At 48.6% G+C, this 20593-nt stretch overlaps 1 protein-coding gene across 1 annotated transcript in view; it reads right to left on the bottom strand.

Annotated features, from left to right (window-relative positions):
• The window catches only part of DAAM2 (dishevelled associated activator of morphogenesis 2), a 106883-nt gene that overhangs the window by 58001 nt on the left and 28289 nt on the right, over positions 1–20593 (bottom strand). The window lies entirely within an intron of this gene.

Raw genomic sequence — 20593 nt, 5'->3', positions numbered from 1 at the left:
GAACTCACACCCGTGCACCTTCAAAGACATGAATGAATATGAATATGCCTACACTGACACCATGAATGAATATGAATATGCCTACACTGACTTTATTTTTTACAGAATGAAGACTGAAAAAGGTGTTGAGTGTGAACAAGTGACACAGAACAGCCCAGCTAAGAAGGCATCATGTCCTAAGGATACGAGCTCATGTGAGCCAGAATAGGCCAGAACTCCTGTAAAAAGGGTCACAGGAATCTATGACATCAGTCTGGCAGAGAGGCTGATATTCAGCCATTCAAAATAGAGCCTCCTTTTGCCCAACTTTCCCTGCTTCCCGGCTCCCTAGGCCACTCTCCACATGCCTGTGTCCAGAGTCATTTGTTTAAACTGCCCCCCCCCCCCGTAGCCCTGCCCTGGGGACTCAAGGAATCTGAGAAATGTCTTCAGTTCTACGTTCTGGAGGGAAAGAAGTGAAATAAAAGGAAGAAACCCTCCCTCTAGACCTCTGTCTGCATAGGATTTCCCACCATGGCTCCCATGATCCCTCCTCTCTCAGCAGACATCCTGACTCAGTGTTACTATGACCACCTGGTGTGACTTCCCAAATCAGGACAGGAACCAGCAGTTTCCCTCCCATCACCCAACCACAATAACTCCTCTGCCATCTTTGCCAACATCTATGCTTCTCTCTCATCATTTATCTTAATGGCTATCCCTGCCTTTTCCCATTTAAGCCTTCATCCATCCATAGTTGCCCAGACCAGAGATGCACAGTAAGGATTCTGATATAAAGACAGAGAGCCAGTGCCCTCTGGGAGCAAACACCGGGTCATGGGACTCACACACTCCTAGTAGGAAGGGGCTCCTTTTTCATGCTCTCCAAGTCTTCTGTGTATGCATGCACATACATGTCTATACATGTGTATGTGTTTTGTTTCTCTCTCTGTGTGTGTGCATGTGTATAGGCCTGAAGTCAACTTTGGCAACCATTTTCCAGTTACTCGTATTGGGGGGGCAGAGTCTCTCAGTGACTCAGAGCTTGCTGAATAGGCTAGGTTGGCTGGCCAGAAACTGCAGAAATCCACCTATCTTCCTTCCCCTAGAGTTGGGAGTACGAACACATGGCCACCATGACAAGTATTTCTTCTGTGTTCACATGGGTTCCATGGATTGAACTTAGCCATGGTGAGATGCAGCTAAGTCTTCCTGCCCTCAGTCTGGCATGCACCAAACATGTGAAGAACATCACGCTATGAGACACACGCAACAAGCATCATGTCTTAACAATGTTTCCCTGCTGCAGACTTCAGGGATCGGTTCTGTGCCAAGAAATGCCACCTTCTGTCCTTGCCTGGACCCTGTGTCTGACATGTAGCTTCAGGCACATTCAGCAGAGGGCCAGTATGTGTCCAACACTTGAGACAAAGACAAAGATGCTACTTTCCTAAGGACCTTGTGGAAGAACATACATGAGCCTAGCGATGGCACAAGTGAGGGGGCTCACAGTGACAGGAGAAAGACAGCCATACCACAGGAGCAGGGAGAAACAGCCAGTACTATGGCCACCTGGTTGGAACTTTCCAGATGGAGGCTGCTCATGAAGAGGACACCAGGAAGGGCTTTCTGAAAGAGTCGATTCCAAATCTGCATCTTAACAAGGAGAAGCAGGAAGTCTGAAACAGAGCCTGTGACATCGGCTTGCCTCCTGCCACTTCTGGTCATCTTAGTCACCTCTCACCCACTTGGCTTCCTTCCCTTCCATTGGCCTCCACCTCAAAATGTCCCTTCCACTGAGACATGTGTTTTAAAAGGAAGGAAGGAAGGAAGGGAGGGAGGGAGGAAGGAAGGAAGGAAGGAAGGAAGGAAGGAAGGAAGGAAGGAAGATACCATGCTCACACAGATGCACATGGCGTGCCTGTTTGGTCCTGGAGTTTTCTCCATTTTATTTAGAATTAATGTTTAAACATCAATAGCATGATGCTAACGGTGTAATAAAAGCTAAAGCTATGAAGCAGGATGTTATCGCTTCTGTCTAGTACAGTCAGCCAGGTAGAGAAAATCATTTATCCAACTGAAAGGACAAAGAAAGATGCTGTGCTCTCCTTCCTGGGATGGAAGGGAATTCAGAGTCCACCAGCAACGCACACGGTGAGCCCTCCTGAGGGTTTCTAATATATTCTTTTGGGCACCACTGTAGATCCTCAGAAGCCAGCTACAGAACCTGTGCCTAAGACTCATCTGAGGAATCAACCTGGCCCTCAGCAATGTGATGGGGGTGGAGAATCTAGATGTTTATATTCTTACTTGGCTCTACCTTGAAAGTCACTGTAAGCTTTTGGGAAGGTAGCTCTTCTTCTTTGGTGAAATGCAGGCAGGACAGGACAGAGCTGGTAAGGAACCCATCAGGCATGAGTGGGAATTCAGCAGTCAGAACACATGCCAGATTTGATGGGTTCTACGAAGAAAATATTCCCCAATATATTTGCCCCAGAAAAACCAAGAATATCACCTCTTTTATTGTCTCTTCTTCTACATCTAAACTGGGAGTTCATCTGAGGGTAGTTGAGGGAAGATCAGGATGTAGCTTAGGGGATGAGGATTAGGGCAAAAGGTGTTAGGAAATAAAAAAAAAAAAAAAAAACAGAGAGTGACCAAAATTCAGGGTAGCACCATTAGAAATACCACAGTGCCTTGGAAAGTTTCAGGGAAAGTACATGGGTTACAGAAAGGACACACACACACACACACACACACACACACACATTGTTCTGCCAATGGCAAGGCAGTGAAAGGTAAAGAAGCTTTTGGTTGGGGCTGCCAGCCTGCCATCTCTATCCCTAGACTCTCCGAGGAGAAGCTGGGAACTTCAGCATAGGAGTGCAGAGATCCTAGATAACCAGGAACCCTCAGCTTCCTCAGCACCAGATCTCAGGTCCACCTCCCAAAGCCCAGGGATCTGAGCTTTTTCAACCCATTGGTGAATGTCAGTGAGTGTCAGTCATGCATCAGTGAGCATCTGTATGGCTTCTTGCATCACATAGCCACCCGAAGGCAGTAATGTTCCTGCCCAGGTTGGGTCTCAGAAGCCGCCTACCTACTTACTCTGCCAGTGGCTTAGGAAGGATCTCATAGAGGACCTGCATTCTGGTCCCAGTGTCACTTCTTGTCTGTGACAACAATCCTTGGCCAGCCAGCTTCCCTCCCCATGCCTCCATGCTCTGATCTGAGTCTGGAGGCCACTCCCACAGGCACACCTTTTTGAACACTTGATTCCAAACCTGTGGTGTATTTTGAAAAGTTGCAGGGCCTTTGCTGGGTGGACCATGCTGGTGGGAAAGATTTTTGAAGAGTGACAGCCTTACTCTGTATCCTGTCCCGTGTGAAGAAACAGCTTTGTAACCTTCTAGTTGTCAGTGGTCTGTCGTCCCTGCGATGTTGGACTGAAAGTTCTTTTGAAACTCGGAACCAAGGCAAGCCTTTCCTTCCTTGAGTTGCTTACGCTGACTAATTTGTCACACATGATTATAGTGACAAATGCCCTTAGTTTCCCCAATTTGAAAACTAGGACAATAATATAATCTGCCTCAACAGGTAACTGTGAGGATGAGTGAGTTACATGTAGCCACCAGGGAAGTACACGGCACCTGGTGAACACTAAGATTATGCATGCGTGCATTGCATGTGCACATAAGAGATGTTCAGCCCATGACAAATCTCCAAGAGAGGCCGCTTAAGGAAGGACTCATAGTGTCTGTGGGGAAAGCGTGTCAAAACAGAACAGCTCTCAGCATTCCAGCCAGGAAACGGAGAGGATCACCTTTTATCCCAGGTGGGATCCCAAAGTCTGGGTGAGACTAGCCACCTTAGTTAATCACTTCAGAAAGACCCTCACGGGCATGCCCAGAGGTATGCCCTACCCGCCAATCTTCTAGGCACCTCTCAGGGCAGTCACATCGACAGCCATGATTACCCACCGCAAGCCTTATCTCTAAGGCCAACTCGGAGAGGCTCCTCAGAGTTCCCTTTCCCCTGTCAACCTCTCACCTCTCTCCATTTTCCACATACTTGGAAAGCCATACAGTTTATGCATTTATCATCTCTCTTCATCAGCAAGTCCACCCTCAAAAAACCCAGGAATCCAACCTGATACAGCCTATTCTTGGATGCCAAGGACATCCCAGGCGTGTGTCACTCTCCGTATAACTGTCTGTCCAAAGTGAGTAGAACCACTGTCTAGCACATGACAGGCCCTTGAAATACAGACATATATATGAAACTTAAGTTAGCAACTGTCCAAGCTTAGACAAGTGATACCCATGCCCCCAGTTAAGTCATTTGATACCTCCACCCCTCCCTAAATGAAGCAGCTATGTTATATGTTATGTGTGGGTGTGCTTCCTCAAATCCCTGGTATGTGGTGAGCTGATGACAGCTTATTAGAGAGGGCTGGTGTTAGGCTGACTTAGGCAGGGCCCGAAAGGGTTAATCCCTGCCTCTCCTCACTCCCCCCCTACATCAAGGCAAGGGGCTGCTGGACCCCTGGTAGCTCTCCAGGTGAAAGAAAAAACTATCAGAGGCATGTGACTACAGAGCTGTCCTGGTCCTGATATATGGTTTGACACAGGCAGCTAGTCTCTCTAGTCCTCCTGCTGAGAGATGCGGTCTGGGCCTGGAGTATTTAGGAACTCTCTAGCTGAGCGGTGGGAAAATCTGCCTGCCTGGGTCCCACGCCACATCCTGGCCTTGGAGGATGTAGACCTAAGGTCTGGACATGCTTCCCGGCTATTCCCAGGCGGCCTACTCTCCCTCCAGCTCAGCAGGGCTGCCCGAGCCAGAGGGCTACAGAGGCAGGTCTGTTCCCCTCCAACATCACTGTGTTCCCACTCAGAGAAAGGAAGATCATAGGCCTCTCAGCACATGGAGGGTCTCCTTCGGAAGCAGCCTCTTCCGTCATCCCTGGAGCCCCTGCCCCTGCTAGCTGGAGAGGGTTGAGAATCCAATGGCAAAGGAGCCTCAAATTACCAAGTCACGAAAGATACCCCTCCCACCAGGGGCTTTTAATGTCTCTAGCTTCTCAGAAAGTTCAAATCTCAGCAACTTCCCCAAGATCCATCCCTTTTCCTGGATGAACTAGGAAGAGATGTGACCAATGGGAATCACTACAGACAAAATGGAGAAAACCCCGAATTGGTCTCCTGGCATCCAGCTGGACCAGGTGAGGAAGCAGGGGGAACCCACCACATGCACTCTCCTGGAAAGCAGGCAGGAGGGGCGGTGATGTTTCTGAATGCTCCTGGAATGCAGTGTAAGCTAGCATGGGCGCACATGCCTGTAACTCAGCCTGGGAAGGAGGAGGTGTGAGATACTGGAGAAGAGCAGCACCAGGATGCTTCTGGAAAGCAGTAAGAGCCACTGAATAATGACATCCCTCTCATCAACAGGCCATCTCAGAAAGAAGTGGGGTGGCTACCAATCCCCACTCTTTTTCCTCAAGAACTAGAATGGGGGTAGACTCACATGTACCAGATCCTCAGGAAGTGCACCTCAGTGTGCCAAGGGATAACCAAACTCTCTGCAGGACAAGTCTCTACTGACTCACACAACTCTTGATCTTGTCATATCCCATCGGCAGTCCCCAAAGTTCCTATTGCCCGATCTCCTCTTAGTTAAGTATTAAAAGCTTCAAAGATGATAAGTCCTCATCGAATATCAAACAAGGTATTGTATCTCTCAGCCCACACAGGCAGCCTTCCCGGCACAAACTGTGACCCTGTACCATTGGCCCCACCCACCCCCCCACACACAATCACAGGTCACCCACCACTCTGTACAGCTGCAGGATCGCACACTACATAGGTTCATATACTGTAGCCCTTGTTTCACCCTGAAAAAAAGAAGTGTATGCACACAACCTGTTGCATTGGATATCGTCTGAGAAAGTTGTTTTCTAAAAGAGCTGGAGCACATAAAATCTTTGGAGGAGACGTCCCGCCCCATCCCGCCCCATCCCACCCCGCCCCGCCCCGCCCCATCCCGCCCCGCCCCACCCCATCCAATCTCACCCCTACCCCAGTATTCTGCTGACCCCACCCATTTCAGACTTGATTGGTGTGCACCCTCCCAGCATGCACCAGGCCTGGGCATCCTGGGAGGTGAAAACAGAACCACACCATGCCATGTGTTCAACTCATTCATATTCTGCCATCCAGTCAGCATCTACTGACAGTTTGGCACATGCCAGGCGCGGTAGCAGCAAGTACAGCAGCGGAAGAGTCAGCTGAGGATCTCTCTTCCGGGACTCCGAGCCTAGGTCTGGGAGCTCCTAGATTTCTCATTAAAAGGTTTTCCGTTCAGGTAAAGACGGTAAGGGGGAGAACATCTCAAATACACGTGGAAAGAGACATGCTCAACAGAAGCCCCTGTGTGGGAACCCTAGAGGCCCTGCCGCTGGCTCCCGAGCCCAGGAGCATTTCCACAGCCTCTGCGGTGCTTTGAATGAAAACAGCCCTTGTATGTTTGACCCCAGCTGGTAGAAGTGTTTAGAAAACTTAGGAGGTGTGTGTAGCCTTGTTGGAGGACTTGTGTATCACTGGGAGGTAGGCTTTGAGCTCCCTCTTCCCCTCCCCCCCCCCTTCTCTTTCTTGGGAGCTTCTGGATAAGCTCTCAGGAAACTTCTCCAGCTCCATGCTTGCTCACCTGTTGCTATGCTTCCCCACATAATGGACGGCCACCTTAAATGCTTTTTTTTTAATATGTTGCCTTGGTCATGGTGTTTGTCACAGCGGGGGGGGGGGGGGTAAGACAGATTCCCCATCCAGAGAAAGCAGAGGTGTGAGTGCTACTGTGTGCACTGTGAGAACCAACCTGTGTCACTCAGCAAACCCAGTCCCAAACAGTGGACTCTGGAAACAGGTCATGCCTTTTACTCCTCATAGCCACGCCTCCCCTCTCGGAATCCTGGTCTCGCCTTAGGTGAGGATTCAGATTTCCTTTCTCTGAGATGGCTCTCTGACCAGCACTGCTAAGAAAAAGGATGTCTAGCATCAGGAAGTCCATAGCACAAACCAGGAGACTGGAGCTCCAGAGGCAGGTCACTTGTCCTCCCTGGGACCCTCAGCCTCAGAGCTGGGCACAAGCCCTTGTACCGCAGCGTTGAACTTTCCTGAGTGGCGGCAGTAATGGACACGCTCTGGATGGTTCTTGGTTTCCTTTCAGCTCCTACTAGAGATGGTGCCCACAATGGAAACAATTACAGACATGCAGTTCAAACAGAAAAATTAAAGCCAGGGTGGCAGCTCATGCCTGACATGCAGCACTTGGGAGCTGGGGTTGGAGAGTGACCATGAATTTAAGGTCAGCCTGGGCTACACCGTGAGTTCCAGGCCAGCCTGGCTCCAGAGTATGGACTCGAGATATAGCTTAATGGGTAGAATGCCTGCGACTTCAACTTTACTTGGAGGGCTCTACCTGTGAGTCCAGCACTGGGGAGGCAGAGGCTGGTCGGAAAAGGACATCTTGGTTATGTAGACACCCCTTTACTCCGCAGGCTAGCCTGGGCTGCAGAGTAGCACTGTCCCTAAAACAAATGTTTAAATGTCCCGAACTCTTAGCCAAGATTTACTAGTAAAGGTTTTCCTCATATATCACAAGCCCAGCGAAGGGCCAACTATGCTGCCTCTCTTCAGAAGACAGCCTCTGGCATGCTAGGAACCAGCCGTAACTTCTGATCCTCTGCTCAAACTTCCTTCTGAAGCTATGAACCCACATGCCTTACCCAGCACCGAGTAGAGCAGGCATGTCATAACTGCCCAGCTCAGCTAAGAAAGGGCAGGGGGTGTGCCATGACTGCCCAGGTCAGCTAAGAAAGGGCAGGAGGTATGCCATGACTGCCCAGCTCAGCTAAGAAAGGGCCCCCAAGACAGAGCTTTGTCCCTCACACCACAGTAATGAACCTGAACCACAGCTCTGGTGGGAGAGCTTCATGGCCAAGCGGGGCTCCCTTTCCACAAGGACACTCAGTTATCTGGGACACCAAAGTCACCCCCAAGTCAACATTTGCCGCTGTCCTCTAGCAGCAGGGAGGATAACCAGGCTTGGGGATAAACCCGTACTCTTAAGACAGTTTTTGTCTCTCTTTGTTGTTTTCCAAGTGGCCTCTTGCCACCTGCACCAGGTCCAGAAGCATCCGGGATGTGGCAGAAAGGGCAGAAGCTGAGCTCTGGACTCAGCTTGGAGCTTCCTACCAACTCTATGAATTCCTGGAACCTTCTCCCACCGAGAGGGCATCTGAGGTGCCCTCAGCCGCACACATGCCTTCCTTCAGCTTGCCCACCCTCCTGCAGCTGTTGGCCATCTTCTGCACTGGATATGGGCATGGGCGCCTCCTTTTCTATCTGCCCCACTGTCTGTCAGGGACCAGGGTTGTTTTCTTAATTAACTGAAAATACTAACACAGGAGGCCAGGAGCTGGCAGGAGTCTGACCTTCAGTAGCTACTAAGAAAAAAAAATGTTACTTTGAAATCTAGATCATCCAGCCCCCCACAAGGGATGTCAAAACAAACAGGGACATTTGAGCTCAGGGAGTAGGAGCTGGCGCCAGCTCAGGTTACAAAACCAGAGCTGGATTTACCCACAGTGTCAAACAGGTGATCCTGGGCCCAGCTGGGCCCCACAAAGCCCCCTCAGCAACACTGGGAGGAGGGAGAGGTCACTAGGATTTCCTCTAAGGTGTTTCTGGTGGGCATGAAGCTGCGAGTAGAGGAGGCAGTAGATAAGGCAAGTTCCTTTGACTCCTGCCCTTGACATAAAGTCAGGAGTAGCTCATTAGAGGTAGAATAATAGGGCCACCAGTAAGTCAGCACAAAGTTAACAGTCTCAGGAAAGGGGAGGATGTTCTTCTGCATTGGTGGGGATTAAGAGGAGGAAGGTCACAGCAGGACATTTGACCAGAGAAGTCAGGGTCAAACTCAAAAGTGGGTGTTCCAGGTGAAGGAGAGTCCATATGCAGAGGCTAGAAGGCAGGAAAGAGAAGAGAGCCTTCAAGATGGGTGGGAGTGGTGGTGGGAGTGGGGTGGGGTGGGGTGTAGCTGAGTTGGTAGACTGCCTGCCTAGCAGAAGAGAAACCTCTTCTTTGATCTCCAGCACTGAAAGAAACAGGGTTTGCTGGCTGCAAGCTGGGAATAGAGGGGCAGGAAGATTCAGGGTCATCCTTGGCTACATAACAGGTTGAAGGCAGCCTGGATCACATAAGCTCCTGGATAGAGGGAAAAAAATAGAAAAGAGGGAAGAGAGGAAAAGGGAGAGGAGGGAAGAAAAGAGGGGGGGAGGGAAGGGAAGGGAGGTGGTCCTCTGTGGCTAGGGATCCCAGCTCATGCAGGCACAAGATGTACCATGGGGCCTAGTCATGGGCTTCTTGGGGCTGATTCCATCTAGGCCAGGGGTTAGCCTATGGACCATAAGCCAACCCTGGCCCTGGCTGATTCTGTAGCTCGCTTCACTAGAGCTTAGCCACACAGGCTTATTTTCAGAGTGTGACTGCTTTAAAGACAGAACTGACAGCTGCAACATGAAACACGGCCTTACAGCCAAAGCTTTCTTTCTGGGGATCTTTGCAGTAGACCTTGGCAGACCCCCAGTGGTGGACGCACAAGAGGCCCTATATCAGCTGAGCGTGGCGGACCAGTGTGTGCAGATACACAGAGAGGGGGCTGACCACAAGCCACATCACTCCATAAGTGATAAGAAAAATGGATAAGAAAATTGGATAAGGAAGAAAAACAGCAAGTTCTGAGCTTCCTGCCTCCTGGACTGGCAAAGTCTCCCATCCAAAGTGGGGTCTGTATACCCAGCCCCAGCTAAAGGTCCAGGAACCGTGTCAGCCCTAGACACACTCTGGTTAGTTAGGGTTAGTCATTCTTGATAGTTGGAGTTAGTCATGGCTGTGGATCCCTACAGTGAGGTTGGCACTATGACCATGTTACCAAATAGATGGGTCCTGAAAGAAGCTAGGATTTTGGAACGCTTGGGGGTTGGGGGGAGGGGACAGTGTTCTCTGAGATGCCACAGTGTTCCAGGAAGCTTGTGGTTCCTCCCTAACGTCAGCATTAATACACAGTGTCCCTTCCCACCCAGAAAGGTGTAAAGACTTTTGGAGGTCAGAGGGGCCATATGCAAAGCTCACCTTGCCCCAGATTCAAGGTCATCTGTCTGAGTCTCTGACCTCAGCCCATGTGAAACCAGAGGACAGGAGGCTTCAGGCTTCAGAGTCTGTTCAGCCCCACCTAGCCCAGTCAGTCCAGTTGAAATGAGGGATGCTGTATCACATCCCTATGGTACCCCAGCAGCCTTTCTGAGTGGATGCTGTATCACATCCCTTATGGTACCCCAGCAGCCTTTCTGAGTGGATGCTGTATCACATCCCTTATGGTACCTCAGCAGCCTTTCTGAGTCATCTCTGGTCCTTTGGGCTCCCATTCAGACTCCAGTTTAAGACTGGAGCTTCCAGATGTTAAAGGCTGTCATTTTAAGAGACCACACAGTATACCAACGTGACCAGAAGCACACTGGAACAACAGCAACAATTCTGATGCCAGTAGCAGGCTCTGTGGTGCCCAGCCTAGACAGAACTTTCAGATAATAACTAAAACACAATGTAGCATCTGGTCAAGGAAGAAAACATTCTCCCACAACTTTCAGACCTTGAGAACATACTCACACTCTGCTCCCCTCAAGGCTCTCTGAGCACAGTGCAAAAGACGGTGGTCAGGTCAACATGTAGGCCATGTGGCTAAGCTCCTCTGAGCCCTCCACAGCTTTTGTCCCTGCTGTACCTTTGGTGACTACCACATAGCTGATACATGAAAGCTATTAATTCAACTTAGTTAAACAGACGAATAAAACGGATGGATGAGGAGATGGGATGAGGGATGAGGAGAAGAGGGATGAGGGTTGGATGGATGAGGTGATTAGGAAGGAGTGGCTGGACGACGGAACATACCCAAATCTCATTTCTGAATTTCCCAGCTCTGAGGAGGCATGATCCTCAACCTCTGAGCTTCAGTTTCTATAAAATTCATAAAACTATTCATGACTCAAATAATTTCTTTGGATGGAGGCTGGAGTATCACTTGGTCCATACGATAGTCCTTTGCCATCAGTCCGTATGGTCCCATGAGCCCACACTCAAATGGCTAGTGCAGTAGAAGGTCCCTCTAACCCCAGAACCATGGAGGTGGACACAGGAGGATCTCCGAGACTTGGCCAGCGAATCTTGTTAATCGGCAAGCTGCAGGCCCCAGAGGCACTAAATCTCAATAAATAAGGTTGATGGCACCTGAGAAATAGCCGAGGTTGACCTCTGGCCTCCACATGCACACACACACACACACACACACACACACACACACACACAACACAAACACAACACACACAGACATACACAAACACACACACAAACACACACACACAAACACACACATACACAAACACACACACACAAACACACACATACACAAACACACACACACACAAACACAACACACACAAACACACAAACACAAACAAACACACACAAACACACACATACACAAACACACACATACATAAACACACACATACACACACACACACATACACACACACACACACACACACACAAACACACACAAACACACACATTCCTACAGCATTTAATGAGCAGATAAACAGATCAGCAACTACCAATGCCTTCGAGGCACACAACAAATGGCACTGACCATTGTGACTCTGGAGATGATCTTATTCTCCCAACCACCAATAGAAATCCAGGTCCCCACAGCATCTACATTTCTTCCTGGCATCTTCTGTTTCAGCAAATCCCCTGTTCAGACTCTGGCCCAAAGAAGAACTTAGATTTCAACAAAGGACTTCCCTGAAGGAGAAGCCCTGGCCTTGAATGAACAGAAGTTGCTGCTGTGTTTAGTCTTGTCTGCTGGAGGCCCAAGAATTCAGGCTTCCTCCGGCATGCGTGCACAGGTGGACAGGCACTTGAGGTCAGCTGCACCTGTGTGATACCCCAGGAAATGGGGTGGGAGCACCATTTGCTCTGCACTGTGGGGTGCTGGCTCAGTCCTGCTCTCCCACCACGGACCTGGACCTTTTGCCCATGTATTTCCATGCCAGCTCTGGTGACCTGGGCCTCCCCCTGAGGCCATGTTCCCAGGCCTCCACAGTAACAGGCTCCCCATTCTTCCCTGCCTTTGGCAGATCTGCCACCTCCCACTACGGCACTGCGTGCTGTGGTCCAGGGACAGCTTTCTTCAGTCTAAGAGGACAACGTGGACCTAGGGAGCAAGCCCAGTCTGTCCCCTTGGCTTGCCCTGGAGGAAAAGGACTTGGCTCAAATCCCCTGCTGAGGCAGACAACTTGCACTGGATATCAGATCTACAAGGCTCAGCTCTTCACCCAGGGTCTAGAGATGTTATTCCTTTAGGGCAGTTTCACAAAAGCCCACACTGGCTACACTTTATTTTGAAAGAGAAAGGTCTGCTATCCGCCCCTCTTGGTCACCAGGCTTCAGACTGGCTCTAGCTTGATCCAGATGGCAACCTTCAACTTCATGCCTCAAGAATGACAGCTGGGGAAGAGCCGAGATTATCCCCACATGTGAGGGAATCCCAATCCTACCCCCTCCTCCTGTCACATCTGCCCATCCCATTCCATTCACAAGAACCATGACAACAACCCCAGATCTGCACTCTGAAATACACAGTCGAGGGACAGGAGACAGCAGGTTTCTTTCACACTCACCAGACACATCTAGTTACTTTCCAACTTCCTTTTTCGAGCTCCTAGACCTCAACCCTCAACAAGGAGCCTCTTATGGCCCAAAGCCAGGACCCAGCTACCAAGAGGCTTCAGGCAGGGAGTCCTGTGTGCACAGATCCCTGGAGGTGTGCACATCATCAGAAATAACCCTTTCCTCTAGATCTTCCGGACCCCATTGAGCTCAGGAGGGTCCCAGCTGCAGCTGAGCAGAAGCCACCAGGAGAAGCAGGACTGACTGTCAGAGTCCTAGAGTACAAATAGATCGCAGCTGCCTCTCTTAAAAAGACAGTCTTCCTGAGACATTCTGGATGGGCGAGACACAAGAAATGAAGGAAGAGAAAGAAGGGGGTAAGGAAAATGGGGGGGAGGGAAAGGAAGAAAAGAAGGACTAGGGAAGAGATGAGAGGGAGAGGGACTCAAGAGAGGGAGGGAAAGAAGGGAAGGAAGGAAGAAATGAAGGAGAGAAAGTGTAAAGGAAGACTATACAGTGTTCTTCAGGGAGAGGTTCTGAGGCAGCACCTGCCCCCATCCCCACACACACTGGAGAGGAGCCTGGTCCCGAGGGTGAGAAGCTTCTTGACCCTCCAGACTCATGGGACGTGGAGGCAGAGGGTCCCTTTGTCAGGGACAGCTTTAGTGCAGGGCTGGACCCATCCAGAGAGCAATGTGATAGCCCTGAGCAAAGTCAGCAGCTCACTGTCTACAGTAAGGTAGGAATGAATGGTCCCTCTAGGCACTGTCGCTGTGGCTCCCAGCAGACCACACTGCAGTCTCTTGGCTAAGGAGTGGCAAGGGCCAGATTAGACTGGACAGGAATCAGCCTCTCATTCTCTTGAATGAGTCTAAGAAAGCCTCCCCATGTCCATCTACAAACATCAGGATCAGTTTAAGCCTCAGGAAAGGTGATCTTCAACACAGGGGCCTGCTTTGCAATGGCCAATGTAAGGAGACACCCCGCCCTCCACTACTCACACCCACCCTGTATGCAAGTGGAATTGGTTCTATCTTACTTTATTTTACTTTTTAGTGTGTCTTTCTTTTTTATAATATAGTCTGCATTTTCTGTTTGATAATGGGCAGTTGTTCTTTACAAAGAGACAAAAATAAAGGTTTCACCTCATATTTCAAGTCTAGGTATCTCAAAAAAAAAAAAAAAAAAAAAACCCAAAAAAAATAAAAAAACAAACAAACAAACAAAAAAAACAAAAAAACAAAACACCGAGATTAGGCACAGAAGATGGAGGAAGACACTGTGTGAATTCTAAGTGAAAGGAAAGCCCCTGCTTGCCTTCAGTCTCCCCTCCTATGGGTCTGAAGACAAGTTTTCAGACATTTTTTAAAACCATGCTTTTCTCTCTCTCTCTCTCTCTCTCTCTCTCTCTCTCTCTCTCTCTCTCTCTCTCTCTCTCTCTCTCTCTCTCTCTCTCTCTCTCTGTCTCTGTCTCTCTCTCTCTGCATGCATGTGCTCTCACACACTCTCTTCCTCTCCCCCACTTTGTTTGCATATATGTGTGCCTGTGTGTTCCTGAGTGTAGTTCCCACAGAGGCCAGAAGAGGGCATCTGATCCCTTGTGCCTGTGAACCACCCAATATGGCTGCTGTAAACCAAACTTAGGTCCAGTGCAAGAGCAACCAACAGTAGCACTGAAGCAACTCTCTATGGCCCATAGAGGCAGGTTTCAAATAAAATTCAAACAAGTACATTTGCTTTCAGACAAAATAGAAATAAGAAGCTTTTATTAAAAAAAAACATTAAACTTACTAATTAAAATGTTTAGTTTTCTAAATTCCATAAGTTGTTTGAGACTCTTCATCAGCATCTAACCTACAGCTCCCCCGCCCCCTGCCCATCTCCGCTACCAGCTTTTCAAAACACCCTACCCAGCACCAAGATCCAAAGGGTGAGGTTACCTAGTCCTCTTCCTTCAATAACCCGGGCGATTTCAAGACCAGGCTGAAGAATCCCTGGCATGATAGAGCCTTCTGCCCACTACAAGGAACCAACTGTTCTCTTCTCTGGTCCCCCAGGCTTTGCCCCGAATGTCTGTGGCTTACTCAGATGTAGCTTAGTTTCCAGCATGATTTAACTCAGAGACAAGGCCTTAGGAGTTGGGTAGATCTCAGAGGCGGAGTCTTAACAAATGGAATTAATGTCCGTATAAGAGAGATCTCAGAGAGCTACTGTACACCTTACACCATGTAAGAACACAGTATAACCACAGCTGTCAATGAACTGGGAAACCAACCACCACCAGACATCAGGTCTGCACCCCTTCCACTTAGGTTTTCCATTCGTGCTTGTTAAAGTCAATGCCCTGTCAATTTAGTATAGCAACTTCAACTGATAAAGACAACATCTAGTTCGCTGTTAAAACTGGCATCACTCTAGATTCTAATTAATTTCATGCCCACACACTCCTCTATTCCAGACATCAACTAGCAGGCCTCAGGAATTTGTGGCATAAGGCAAATATGATGGTAATATAGTAATGATAGTAATAACAGTAGCAGTTGTCATTACTGTTGTTTGAATATGTATATATTTTCAGCACTTATCCATATAGCTCCTCTTTTGAACTTCCTAACAGGCTGCATAGGTGGGTATCAGAATCTTCAGATACAAATGTTATGGAGGTGGACTCGTTGTCTGAGGTCCTTGCAACTTTGGCCTTTGATTTAGTTAGAGAGCTTCAAATAGCTGACTAGGCTCCCTGCCCTTGGTTGTAGCCAGACCAGGCTGTTCTGATCCCTGGCCCCTGCCCTCTGCCTCCCCATCTCGGCTGTCACCTTCCCTTCCGGACAGACAGAAGAACATCAGGTTGGAATGATGCTTTCCAGCTGATATGTTAGCACAGAGTCTCTGCCAGTGCCTGTTGCCAGGTCCAGAATGATCCTTCAAGCTCCCTGGAGGAAAATGTTGTCACCAGACTCCAGCTGGACCCAACCAGGCAGCCAGAACTGCGTTGCCACTGGGAGAGGGTGTGAAATAACTGTACACAAGAAGCCAGAGCCAGAAGAGACTTCGGAGAACGCAAGTGCATCAGCTCCACTCTAGAGAGCCAGGAAAACCAGAGCCCAGACTGGGAAGGGACTTGTCAAAAACTCAGAATGAGATGGTGGTGAAAGGGCAGCTGGCCCTGAATCCGAAAGAGGACACAATGGAACGGGACGATATCAAAGAGAGTCACGGGATGCCATAAACTTGCAGGAGGTTTTCAGCCTGAAAAATAGTGCAGATGATTCGCAAATGCAGCACCGGTTAGATTAGACATGGAGTAAAGCAAGGACCGATGGCAGGCCTGGGGATCCAGATTAGTAGTAACACGCTTGCCCCGGAAGCATGATGACCTGAGTTCAAATCTCCAGGATACACATATGAGACACACAAGGCAACTGTGTCTAGAATTCTAGCGCAGAGTCAGGAGACCCTTAGAGCTCTCCGGCTCGTCAGTCTAGCTGAGTGGATGAGCTCACTGAACAGCCCTGCCTCAAAAAAAAAAAAAAGGTTAGAAAACAATTAAGGAAGATTCCTTAACCTGTGGCCTCCACTGACGTGTGAAATTGTGCATGCACACTTGCACATACACACAGGTACATACCACATACCACATACGTGCACACTTAACAAGTAACAAATAGAGAGCAGAGGAAGGTTTCAAGGACAGTCTTTCTGTTTATTCCCCCAGGAGGCCAGGCCACATCTTAACAGATCCCTTTCTAAAACCCTCCCTAAGACATGGGCACGTGGATCTAAGTCTGTGACAATTTCCACACTGGCTTAGCAGAAAGTGCTGAGACGGGAATCCCACAGACGGCTATGGATGGATATGTCCTTTCTTCCCCAGATAATAAAATGTGTTCATAGTTATCGGTGCTGGTTACTGGTACTTAGTCATAAAGACTTGGTCCAAGCACATAGCTGATGGAACATCCTGACTATTTGTATCTGAGTCTAGCCATATGACTAATTCTGCCCCATAAGCTGGGAGTAAAATCAGAAATCGTGATGGATAAGTTTGTGTGTCAGTTTGGCTATGCACGGCGAAAGATGTGGGTCAAACACCAGTACACAAGTTGCTATGAGGGGACTTTTACACTGAATCAGCATTCTAGTTCGCAGACTTGGAATAAGATGGGTTACCTGCACTTTAACGTAGGCCCTTCTATGGGTCTCCAGTCAGACACCACTATGTAGGCTGATTTTATTAAGTAAATCTAGACAGATGTGTGATGGTTTGTGTATGCTAGGCCCAGGGTGTGGCCTTGTTGGAGTAGGTGTGTCACTGTGGGCGTGGGCTTTAAGACCCTCATCCAAGCTGCCTGAAAGCCAGTATTCTGCTAGCAGCCTTCTGATGAAGATGTAGAACTCTCAGCTCCTTCTGCACCACACTTGCTTGAATGCTGCCATGCTCCCATCTTGATGATAAAGGTCTGAACCTCTGAACCTGTAAGCCAACAATTCAATGTTGTCCTTGTAAGAGTTGCCTTGACCACAGTTTCTTCACAGCAGGAAAACCCTAACTCAGACAGACGGGTAAACTCGGATTCTATTGTCTCAGCTACTCTAGAGACGCCTGACTAACTCAAGAGTCCTCAGAGGCATAGAGCTTTTTATTGGCAAATGAGAAATGTCTGTTCACGGTCTCTCCTAGGCACTGAGCACCAAATCCATTTGTAGATTAGGACAAGAAGTGACCCTTGTCATTATCCTATCTGGGCACCTATGATCTTACAGTATGAGGTCACACATTGTCTCGTTTAATCTTCATGACAGGTGGCCTAACAGAGATCAGAGGTGTAAGAAGTGAGACTACAACAGGAAACATGGTGTCTGAGGACCTTGTAACTCTGCCCTTTAGAGGTTGGATTTGCCCAGATGTCCTTGAAGGGCTAGCCAGGTTACCCCAGCCTCCATTTATAGATAGGTTAGTTCAAGCTGCCATTTTCTTGGTTACAGCCATCATCCACTTTTAAAGTGACAGGTAGAATGAGTAAGAATTAGATGTCTTGTGTCAAGCCTCAGGAATGTGGGGTTATGCGTTAACCAAGCATAATCAACCTTCTATGGCAGGCTGTGGCAGGTTGCTTGTCTTATGGAGATGTGATTGTGTGAAGTCATTCAAGAATGTCACCAACCACAGATGTCTGTCCGTCTGTGTCTCATGTAACCAGGAATCTCTGGGGCACAAAAGAGGGTGTCTGATTCACTGGAGCTGGAGTTACAGACTGTTGTGATCTACCCAATATGGGTACTGAAAAATGAACTCAGGCCCTCTGGAAAACCAGTAAGTGCTCTTAACCACTGACCCATCTCTCCAGTCCCCCATAAAAGAATTTTGATCTCAGGGTCCACAACCCTTCCTCCAACTGCACAGCCTCTTTCTGTTTGTCTTGTGGGCCTAGGAATCTTGGGCCAGAATCCAACCACAATGGTATCAAGGCCACCAATGTACAGTCTCAATGGTGAAACTTCCCTGGGACATTCTCCGAGTTCTGCTGGGGACTCTGACCTGGATCTGGAATGAGAGGCTTTCTAAAGAACAAAATTTTCCACTTGGACAAGAACGTTAAACACAGTTAAAACACACACACACACACACACACACACACACACACACACACAAAACAACAACTTGGGTACTAGAAATGAGCTGTTGAATATTTATAAGCCCCGACCAAAGGCCATTCCCTGTGGGATTTCTTGCTGCATGAGGAGAGTCAAGAGGACCAGAACAGGATCTGGACACAGAGCAGGCTGTCCTCTGAGGGCTTGAGTGGAGCCTTGTGGGGACTAAATCCACACAACCCAGAGGCTGCTTCTTGGAAGTCGAGGGTGACCCAGAGATAGCAGGCGCCCTATATCTTTCTTATCAGTGAATACATCCTGTCCCTTAATCTTAAATACACTGGAGAGATAAACTCTGGGGCAGCAGAAGATGCAGCCAGCCCCATTTATTAGAGGAAGAATTTAGCTTGCCATAGCTCCCTACAGGGAGTGCTTCGCCGTCGTGTTCCTCTCCCCATCCCTGCACACACTCCCAGTGGATACTGGTCAATGTCTGGCGATGTTTTAACTGTCACAGCTACAGAATGCTCCATAGCCTCTCCATGCAAGACAGGGATGCTGCTAGTTCTCAATGTGCAGGACAGCTTCCTACCCTACCGTGCACATACCGCAAAAATTATCTGGCTCAAGACTAAAAATTCTAATCAGAGAGAGAAAGAGGGAGAGAGGGTGGGAGGGGGAGGAGAGAGGGAGGGGGAGAAAGGGTGGGAGGGGGAGGAGAGAGGGAGAGGGAAAGAACCAGAAATCAGCCTCTGGTGTTGCTCTCATATAGGCAATGTTCTTGAGACAGCGTCATCAATCTACTCTGAATGATGGGGCTCTCTGACTGGCTAGGCTGGTTGGCCACTGAGCTAAGGACTCTATCTGCTTGTCTTTCCAGAGCTGGGCCCTGGTGACTGCGTAGCAAGTACTTAAGCAACTAAGAAAGCTTTTCAGTTCTAGACCCTTGTTTTTAAGTGTGTAAAGGTTAGAAGAACATTTAGAAAATGATATCCTTCCATGGGAATTCACACATACACACACACACACACACACACACACACACATACACACCAAAACTGGCCATATTGGAGAGCATTCTACCTGAAACAGTATGGTCCACAGCAGTAGGAGTTAGATGTCATGGTGCTGTCTTATTGCTTAGAACTTGCCTTTAGGTTTTCCAAGTGAAGAAAAGGATAGTTTAGGAGCTGAACTTGGAAACAAAGAGCCCCTCACTATCAGTGAGATAAGCAAAGGTACTTGCTTGTTGAGTTCCTGGCGAGCACTAAAGGAAGGGAGGAGGAGGGCTGATGCTATGCCTTTTGGCCCAAATGCTGCCTTGTAAAGACGTCTAGTATCCGCTTTCAAATGGTTTGCACTGCTACAACATAAACACTGTCAGTCTCGCTCCCAAACCACTGTGAAGTTAGTTATGTTCTTAAAACTCTTAGGCTGGGCACACTGTGTGTGTGTGTGTGTGTGTGTGTGTGTGTGTGTGTGTGTGTGTGTATGTGTGTGTAAGTCCAGGACTGGAGCTTAAATTCCACTATATTGCAGAGAGAAAGATTTTGCATGGAACATTTATTGTGGGCTGACTGTGTGTCAGGTGCCATTAAAGTAATCAGCATGCACAGCTCCCGGAACACACTGTATATTAGGAGAAAGAGGCCTGGAAGAGGAATGTCTGCATAGCAAGTGACAAACACACAGAGGTAGAATTAAAATTCAAGAGATCTGAATCCTAAACTATGCTCTTAGCCTCTAAGATGTCTCTCCAGCCCTATATAACACTCTCCCCTCGATAGAAGTGGGAACCCAGAGAACAGTAGGAGAAGAGAAGTACCTCTTCCACTGTGGAGTCTCAAGCCCACTTACTCTCAGGTCTCCATGGATACCCAGACTGTCCAAGAGCCTGTTCGTACTCAAGCTGCTGGGCTGTCCCCAGCTGTGGGCAGAAATTGGAGGTGGGCCCAAGGGCTGACAATTTTAGTAAGTTCTCAGGTGACAGTAGCCCTAAAATACCCACATTTGGAGAACTCTGTCCTCCTCCACTTACAGTCAGGGGGACAGGACTCAACTGACTAATTCTAAAGCAGGTCCCATTGAGTGGCATGGGGTCATGCTAGGAGCTATAGGAGTTTCAGTTAGCATAAGCTAATATGAGAAGGATGGAGGGAGAGGCAAGTATATGCACACAGGAGTCAACTGGAAAGACTTCCTGGAGGGAAAGCCTTGAGGTTAGAAGCAACAGTAGT

This window comes from Micromys minutus, assembly GCF_963924665.1.
Source record: "Micromys minutus genome assembly, chromosome: 5".
In the NCBI taxonomy this organism is placed as follows: Eukaryota; Metazoa; Chordata; class Mammalia; order Rodentia; family Muridae; genus Micromys; species Micromys minutus.
Note: the sequence above shows the minus strand (reverse complement) of the source record. Positions and strands in the feature narration are given on the sequence as shown.